Source organism: Protopterus annectens, chromosome 8.part0 (genome assembly GCF_019279795.1).
Source record: "Protopterus annectens isolate FY-2018-M chromosome 8.part0, PAN1.0, whole genome shotgun sequence".
NCBI classification, from domain to species: domain Eukaryota; kingdom Metazoa; phylum Chordata; order Ceratodontiformes; family Protopteridae; genus Protopterus; species Protopterus annectens.
This window is the reverse complement of record NC_056741.1, coordinates 1,281,796,015-1,281,805,181: the sequence shown is the minus strand read 5'-3', so window position 1 is coordinate 1,281,805,181 and position 9,167 is coordinate 1,281,796,015.

Sequence of the window (9,167 nt, the reverse complement as noted above, 5' to 3'; positions counted from 1 at the left end):
TGGAAGAACACACACACACACACTTGTCTCCTTCTAGTGACCATGGACAGCAAAGAAGATGGGGAATGAATATATTAATAGGTCAATTAAAAGGTCATTGGCTGCAAGACAGTGGAGGTGAAAAGGTTAAAAAAATACTTCATGCCTCATAGTTCCACATAGTTCTAGTGCAGAAGTTCATTTCTTACTTCTGGTTCCTGACTATCAGAAGTCTGTGTCTTTTTTGGGTATTCTAATTCTTTCCCCTTCCCACATTGTAAACTAGTGTTATTGATTTTATGTTTACAAATATTTAATTTGCATGTACTCTTCACACCCAGACTGTGGTTAAAAATTACTTACCTGTTTAATAAATATATAACAATTAAAAAAATACCCTTGTGATACCAGCACTGGTATCATGTCAAGTGAAACATGAATTCTAAATATTTGCTGTTCCTCTTAGGTGGTGTTGGAGGAGGTGCAGGTAAGTACAGTGAGATGCAGATGCATTTAGGCTAGAATATCAGAGAGCATTGCAAGGTAATGTGAGATCTGATTACCAGCTATGTTTATCTGCGATGTCAGCTGTGGCTTTTAATAACATCTTACCTATCTTCTTATTACTAGTAACCATTTGAAAACCTTGGTATAAGACTATAAAACTGAACCGGGATGTGAAAACTTTTGAACAGAGGAAATGCAGTTTGTTCATTTCCTATTTTAAACCATGTGCTAGTGGTAAGTATAATATCTGAATTTGTGTGAAACAGAAGTACGGCTTCATGCATGTTGATTTCAGGTCTGCAAATACAAAAGCCAGCCAAACTACTGCATTATTGGGCTGACTTACTGTTTCCTTACAAATATGTCTGTTGTGCCAACAGTGGGTGTGAGAACAGTGAGAACAGATGTTGGGAGTCAGTAAGGCTGGTGGCTGGAGCAGAAGTGAATGTGTACTACCAGTCAGGTTAGAGTATCATCCTGCACTGATTCTGTAAACAGGTGACATGGGAAAAGAGGTGATGCAGCTGTACCACATGTATTACTGCACATCACAGTCTGCTCCTGGGAGGGTCTGCACCTCACTTGCACCCCATTGGTTGATACCCGTGATGGCTGCATATTGTTATGTATCTGACTTAACATCCTCTGTTGATCTCCCTGATGTAAAGAGGGCTTTTTCCTTCTGTAGAGACTTATGCATTCTTCCCTCTATGACAGGGTCTCATTGTGCTAAACAGACATAGATCACAAGGTTCCTACTGAAACAGGGACTGATCCTATTAATACAGGTTCTCCACAGGCCTTCCTCTGTGTCTCATAACCACAACTCAAACACTATTCACAGATCTGTCTTCACTGGCAAGGGCTTGTCCTATGAAGTAGACATCCTTCAGTGTCTCAACTTCTTTAAACCTGCTGCTGGCTTTTGTTTTATTTTATTTATTTATATTTTTGCAGTGACTTGGACTTCTCTTACTATTATCTTTCTCTCCTTTAGTTTCCTGTCTATGACAGAGTCTCAGTCTTCCACTATAAGATCCATCACACGTCTTTTGCCTGCAGTAAGACTCATCTTAGTATCAAAAAGTGCTATCTGTTTAATATGTTATATCAAAGGGTTTTGCACATGAAGTACTTCAGACTGGTAACAAAGGTACTGAATGATAGTGGCAGCCACTATGCCATCCTCACTAACAAAACGTGGCATGCACCAATTTTATGGGAAGTGGTCTGTTGCCAAGGGACCAAGAAAGTCTCCTTTTGTGCAATGTTTTGATACTTGACCCACCTGGACACAGAACATGAAAGCACCAGCAACTGAAATGCTAAAAGGGAACTCAACTTAATTTCTCATCTGAAGGCTAGCACACCCCACCAATACAGTATCTCCATTACATGCTGGTGTTTTCAGGTATCTCTTTCACCAACTGGGACTGGAGCCCACACAATCATTAGGTTCAATGGGAAACATCCTAACAATTGCACCATCTAGGCAATGCTCACTGGCTTCGTTCCTGTTGCTGGGATATGTCCTACTGATCCTTTCAGGAGCTTATTCTTCTCCATTAACATACTCAGCAGGTCCTCTGTGACAGTGTTTTATCATCCAATTAACCTTCAGGTCTTTTCACTATAACAGGGGCTTATCCTGTCATCCTGAATTTCTTCTTGGTTCTCCTGTGGCTGCCAACAGCTCATTTTACCACCTGGCATCCTCCATTTTGTCCTTTCAGTGACGGATGTTGTTTTTGCTATTAACACTGCACCCCTCATAAGTTCTGTTCCTGTGGCTAGGACTCATCCTTCAAATTAGACACCTGCAGACTGTCTTTGACAAATTCACTGGATTAAGTAGTCATACTTCACAGACCATCTCAGTGTGTCAGAAATTACTTATGCTACTGGTACTGTTCTTCCTCTTCAAGCATGTCTTCCCTGATAGGGAATGGCCATTCCTCAAACTCAACATTCCCCTTAGTTTTTTTTCTCTCTCTCTTCACTTTCCTATGTGACTGTCTCATTCAACAGATGGCTTCAGTGGGTCTCCTATATATTGCAAGGTTTGTTATTTTAGTAAATACTACACCTATACACAAGTCCCTGTCATCCTAATAATCCTTTATACACTATGGGAGTAAACCCAGAAAAATGTGCTTAGCCAGCAAATTAAGCATTCTGCAATCCAGTTCCTTTTAATGAGATTCCATAATTCTTTTAATGGTCTAAAAACGTCACATTTGTGAGGAAGAATCCTTTGTGCAGGTGATGATGATGCAGCACTAAGGTACTGTTTTTGAGGATACTACTCAGGGAAATAGAATGCAGGTACAAAAGGGGTCATATATTGTTCAGGAAATTCTCAAATGGGGAGAAGATCTCCAGAAGTCAACCAAAAAAAATGCAGCTGAAAAAAATAAATTATAAAGTGCAGTTCACATATTTAAAAAAGTCACTTCTGCTTTTACTGCTTTACTCTTTCAGTTCCCTTCCCCATCATCAAGGTGACCAACTGTCCCAGTTTTTCCAGGACAGTCCCAGTTTGGAAGCCTCTGTCTCGGAATACCAAACATTGTCTTTGTGACACAGAAATGTCCCAGTTTAGACCACTCAGTCTGAATGGTGACTTGGCTTCCCAGAGTGGCCAGTCCCCCTGCTTTCCCATCCTAAGCAGCTCTTGTGACTTTGCGATTTTTCGGGGATGCCATTGGGTATGGGGTAAGGTCGGATGCCTTCACACTGCCAGGAGCCTTCCAGGCCCTGCTCCCATCAGTCATTTACTCCCTCAAGGGGATCTGTCATGGGGGGATTCTGCTTGACCCCACTCACCCAGGTAGGAGCTCTCCAGGCCCTACACCCATCTGCCTGGTGCTCTCGTACTGACTTCTGTCAGGGACAAACCCTACAGTCCTTCCCTTTGACCTGGCCAAGAGACCTTCCCCAGCCACAGCCCCCCCCATGTCAGGGGACTCCACCACCTGCATGTCTCCTGCAGGCTGTCAAATCATGCTGGATCGCTTATGCCCTTGGACCCTCTCAGGGGAGTTTCCATCTGATCCTGTCTAGTCCTCCAGAACTCCCCTCGACCGCTGAGGGGCAGATCTGCTCTCATGAAGGCTTCAGAGTCCCCCTGCTTTCCCATCCAGAGCAGCTCTGGAGACTGAGATTTTTCAAGGATATTGTCGGTTATGGGGTGAAGTTGGATTCCTTTTCCCCAGCAGGAGCTCTCCAGGCCCCTCTGCCATCCACCCTGGTGCTTCCTCAAGGACTTCCATTATGGGGAGCTCTGCCTGACCCCACTCACCTAGGCAGGAGCTCTCCAGGCCCCACCACTGTGCACCAGTTGCTCCCTTAAGGACTTACATCATGGGGAGGCTGTGCCTGACTCCACTCACACAGGCAGGAGCTCTCCAGGTGCTGCTGCTATCTGCCCTAGCACTCCGTTAAGGACTTCCATTGTGGGGAGCTCTGCCTGACCCCCATCACCGAGGCAGGAGCTCACCCAGCCCTGCCACTATCTGCCTCTCTTCCCCTTCCAGACTTCTGTCCCAGAAGGGGCATGGTCCATACCCCCTTACACAGGCAAGAGCTGTCCTGTACCAGTCACTTTCCACCTCTCTCTCCCTTCCAGACTTCCATCGGGGATGACCCCCTCTGGGGTTCCACTTCTACTTGGAGAGCGAGCTCTTTTCCAGGGTTATATATCCCCTAACTGCTGTCACATCATGCAGTGTCATGCATTCTCTTGGAGCCTCTCAGGGGATATTCCCAGCCTCATGGAACTCTGCTGTGCCACGAAACCTCAGACAGTCCCTCATCTGTACTTCTGTGACACTAGATCTCCACTTTGCCTTGCATCTATGGCTTTCAAACTCATAGGAGAGATGGCCCTGTGTCTCCCCACCTCTGCACTTTTTGCAGCACACATCAGTCTCTCACACCCACGGTGCCAGGCGCCTACAAATGTGTATCACTTCATGCCTCCTGGCATGTGGCCTATTGCCTCCTGGGTGGTGCTATTCACAGAGTAGCATCCCCACAGTGCCTGGTGAAGGACGGGAGGCCAACCTGCCTGTCCCAGTGTGAGATGACATGGTTGCCCTATCTCCACTCACATGGGGGCTGGGAGAATGGGATTGCAGACCTGGCTTCCCGGGGCGGCCCTCAAGTGTCCCAGTTTAGGTCCTGTCCTGTAACAAAATGATCACCTTGCCCAACACACACACACACACACAAACATAATCACTATCCTTGAACAGCTTTACCCCTCCTTCTTTTGTACTTTCTGTTCAGGATAACCCCTTTACATTTCCTTGAGATGATCTTATGCACTCATATCATGGCCTCTAGAAACTTACACAGTATACAATGAATGGCCTCATCCTGGCAGAACAAAAGTGTTACCTTTTTACTTTTGGAGTGTACTTCCCTGAGGACATAACACAGCTGTTCCTGTTGTCTGACTCTCATCCTGTTGATCCAGTCCAGGTGTGACTTCCCTCAACTCCCAGAACTTTTTCCTGGTCTGTTGCCATCACATCTGCTCTCTGTAGCTGATACTTCTCACTAAGGCTGTTGTGCCCCTACTGCCATACATTATATTTGGCTGCTCAGAATCCTGGTTCCCACTTTTCTGCTCCATTGTTCAGCCTTTAGAAATCCTTTCCTTGCCCCTTTTCCTCATCCTTTACTGCAACACTTTTCTTAGTATCATCATAAAATATCTTACTCATGTGATCTTTTCCTGTGAGTGTATCTGAAATAAACAGTAAAGAGTACCAGATCCAGGACTGACTGTTGTGGTCAATGTCATAGCAAAGAGAGCAGCTATGTTAGGCAGAAGCTGTTTTGGGGTGCAAGTGGCACTATAAGGTTGGGTGCCGGGCTGGCAACCCAACACCGTAAAAATTCACTGCCAATCATTAGCGGACTGGAGTTCCCATGTGGCGACCCCTAACCGGGAAAAGCCGAAGGACAAGATACATCAGTCTATGGAAGTCAGTGGTGCCTGTGGTAGCTGGGCATAAGTGTAGTGTTGGAGGCACTTATGCAACCTTGATGTGAAATTGCATCTCCTAAATGATTTGCTTTGGTTATATGCGTGCTTGTGTTAGTATTAGCAAGGAACAAATATAGCTCCTTGCTGCAGTTTGGAGTATTTTTTTTTAAATCCAGATGATGTTATTTTGGTCTTCAGCTGTGGTTGCTGAATGGGTTTGCCAGGGCACCAAATGACCTAGCTGCATTTCTGCTAGTGGTACTCAATCACAATCATTATCCCTTCATCTCTCTCACTACAACCTCCATGTCCCATCCTTCAGTCATGCAGCATTTCAGTTCCTCGGTCTTGTTCATTCCTCAGCCTTCCTCTTTTTCTCCTCAGCCACCTATATTGAACGGAGTCAAAGGCCTTAGTGAAGTCCAGGTAGGTTCCATACTCACCTTCAACTTCCACCTTTGTTGCCTGTCACTTTGCCCTGTACCTACTTCACCTCTTTCACCTTTCCACTTTGTGTACACTGTATCTTTAGAACAACCTGCTAGCCCTACATTCTTGTGTAGCCACTGTGGCCTTCTCTTTTTGCTCACTGTACTATCCATAACTGTGAGTCCTCTGTCCCTGACAAATTCACATAGCTTGTTCATTCAATCCAGCTTCCTAACTCATCTTTGCCCTGTTCATCAGCTCAGTGTAAGTCTATTCTCCTAAATAAAAAACACACCATTTTCATATTTTAATTGCCTGTTTCCCTAGTCTAAACAAGAGTGGCATGATCACTGTTGGAAAACGCGTTTATATCATGTCATCGAAAGATGAAAATAGTGAACGCTGTTTTATTGAACCTAAAATATCTAAACCACATAATATCAAACATTCAGAACAGCAAATTTTTTCCTTGGGAAAAAATTTGCTATTCCGAAACACATACACACAACACAAGCACACTTAAAAAACATCAATACACACACATACACTTATAATCCTACAACTAACCCTACACTAAACTATACAGACACTACTATCTATCCACTTACCTTAACCCAAACCCTAACCCTAAGGTCCGTCACTATCGCACACTCACCTAACCCATGCCCTAACCCTAACTCACTTAACCCACCCCTAACCCTAATTCACCTAACCAGCGCTCTAACCCTAACTCACCTAACCCACGCCCTAACCCTAACTCACCTAACCCGTGCCATAATCCTAACAACTGCACAATTGCACACTTACCTGAACCTGACCCGTAAATTTCCACCACAGGGCTGAAAATAGCGAAGCCACAGAACCGGCCAACCGAATTCTTTCCCTAGGAAAGAATTCAGTGTTCTGCAGCTTCACTATTTTTAGCGTTCACTCAAAACGGGTTGATATTAGAACATTCGAAGTTTTAAAACTTCAGTGTTCGGATATAGACCCTGGAAAACAGTACTTTCAAATGGACATCCATGACTCCTACTCCCTTGATTACTACAACATCCAGAAGTCTGTCATTTCTAGTACAGTATTGCAACATCACTTGGCTTAACTATTCATGACTGAAGACCTCAGGCATCTCCCACTCCTCTCTGACCTCAGGCATCTCCCACTCCTCTCTGCCCAGCAATTTAGAATCTCATAGTCTGCTCCTGGCAGATTCAAATTCCCCTCAAGTATAATCCTCTTCATTCTACTAAGCTCCTTTAGTTCCTTCTCCTGTTTCATCCATGCTCCTTGATGCATCTGGGGGATATGATACTTTATTGGTCTACTAGCTGTCTCCCACTTCCTCTCTGTTAACTGTTATGGAATTTAAGGTAGGTTCTAAACCCGCCTGATACCATGTCTCTTTCATATGATGGTGGTGTTCCTCCTGCATTGTAACCTCACATTTGTTACCCTCCTCATGCAGCTGCTTTATCCCCATCTCTCCTTGTCTGATATTTCTGAACAACCTATACCCTGCAACCTACATATCCCACCATACCCTGGTAATGGACCATGTGTCTCTGATCCCAGCAATGTCCAGCCTCCCCATTTGTAAGCATGACTTCATACAGCTCCTTATCCAGGCTCCTTGTGTTGCAAAGTAATAGTACTCAGCCATACTACAAGTCACCCTTGCTTGTGCCTTTGCTTTGTTCTGTTTTTTTCTTTTTGTTTTGTTTTCTGACTAATGCCAGACTACCTACCCCACCTTCTGCTTCTGTCATATTCCCTCTTCTCTTCTACCATTATAATCATTAAGATGTACCTATCCAGAAAACCACTTCTGTGCAAATATGGAGTCTGTCCCTGGCACAGATATGCATTCATTGCCAGGTCATCCTCATCCTCAGACAAGTCCTAAATCTGTCTCCCTTATGCACTGCTATAGCTGGTCAGTATTAGTCTGGCATTTAATTTAGAAGATTAAAGCTCTGACTTGTAAACATACCTCTCAGCTGTCCAGATTTGTGCCTCATATTTTTGGTCTGTTTCTCATAAAATTGTGGTTTTCTTGCAAATCATTGAGGACTGAAATCAGAAAATAATGACAGACATTTCAGTTTCAGACTTCATATCCTTCAGAAAATTCATGACAATGTAAAACCTGTTAGTCTATTAACTTTTTAAGTTTGTAAGAGCAATTGTTTCGGACCTTTGTCCCCCCATTATTTGTGCCTTTGTCCAGATTTCCTGCTGTAACAGGTTGAGAGGTATGCTTGTGAACTTCTTTCTATGCCACAGGTTCAGAGTTTTATTCTTTCCACCTTCATTTGCCTAATGTGTGACATTGAACAAGCCACTTAACCAGACAGTGTTTTGGGGCACTTGGGAATTTGAGCTAGGCTCCTTAATGGTTTCCTGGACTGCATGCCTAATAACAAACTATGAGCCTGTACTCTGCAGTCCTTATTTTATTTTATCTTAACTCACTGCCCACTGGTGCAGGAAACACTTCTGGGAATGCTACCTGTAGCCTCCTTTCCAGGTATCTCACCCATGTGACCCTGATTGCTACCACCTCTAATGTGTCATCATACATACATCATGTGCCTACATACACCACAACATGATTCCACACGTCCCTCTTACCAAATATTAGTCCTCTTCTGCTTCCCATGTCCTATTGAATATAAAACCCCTGGGAAAGGTTTAACTGAAATCCAGTAAGTTGATGTTCCCCTCCCACAAATAGGAAACTTGTTGGGGTGCAAAGAATGATGTTTCTAGAATTATGAAGACCTAGGAGACTACATTTTGATTAAAATGTATTCATAATTAGTATGTATTTTCCTTCTATTTTCTTTAAGTATAGAAAGGAGAGATAACATTTGTGTCATGCAAAAAGAGAGAAGGCGATTTCTGTCGTTATTGTGTACTTGGTTATATCATGTGTACTAAAAGAAGCTGATATCCAGAGTTAGTGATCTGGAAGTAGTTAGTTTAACTTATTTTTAACTTTGACCATACTGAACATTTTTAGGTGACTTCGTATATTATTACTGACCTCTGAGTAGACTTGGATGGACCCCACCGCCTTCGAATTTAAAAAGTAAATGGTGAAAGACAATGATTCAGCTGTTTACTTACTCTGTAATTCTTCCAATTTACTCTTTCTTCACATTGTGTTTGGTGGAAGCCAGACTTTGTTAGGCTCTGAGAAACAGTAATTTGGAATAAATACCTTTATCTGAGGCATCTGGGAATGATAATTGAC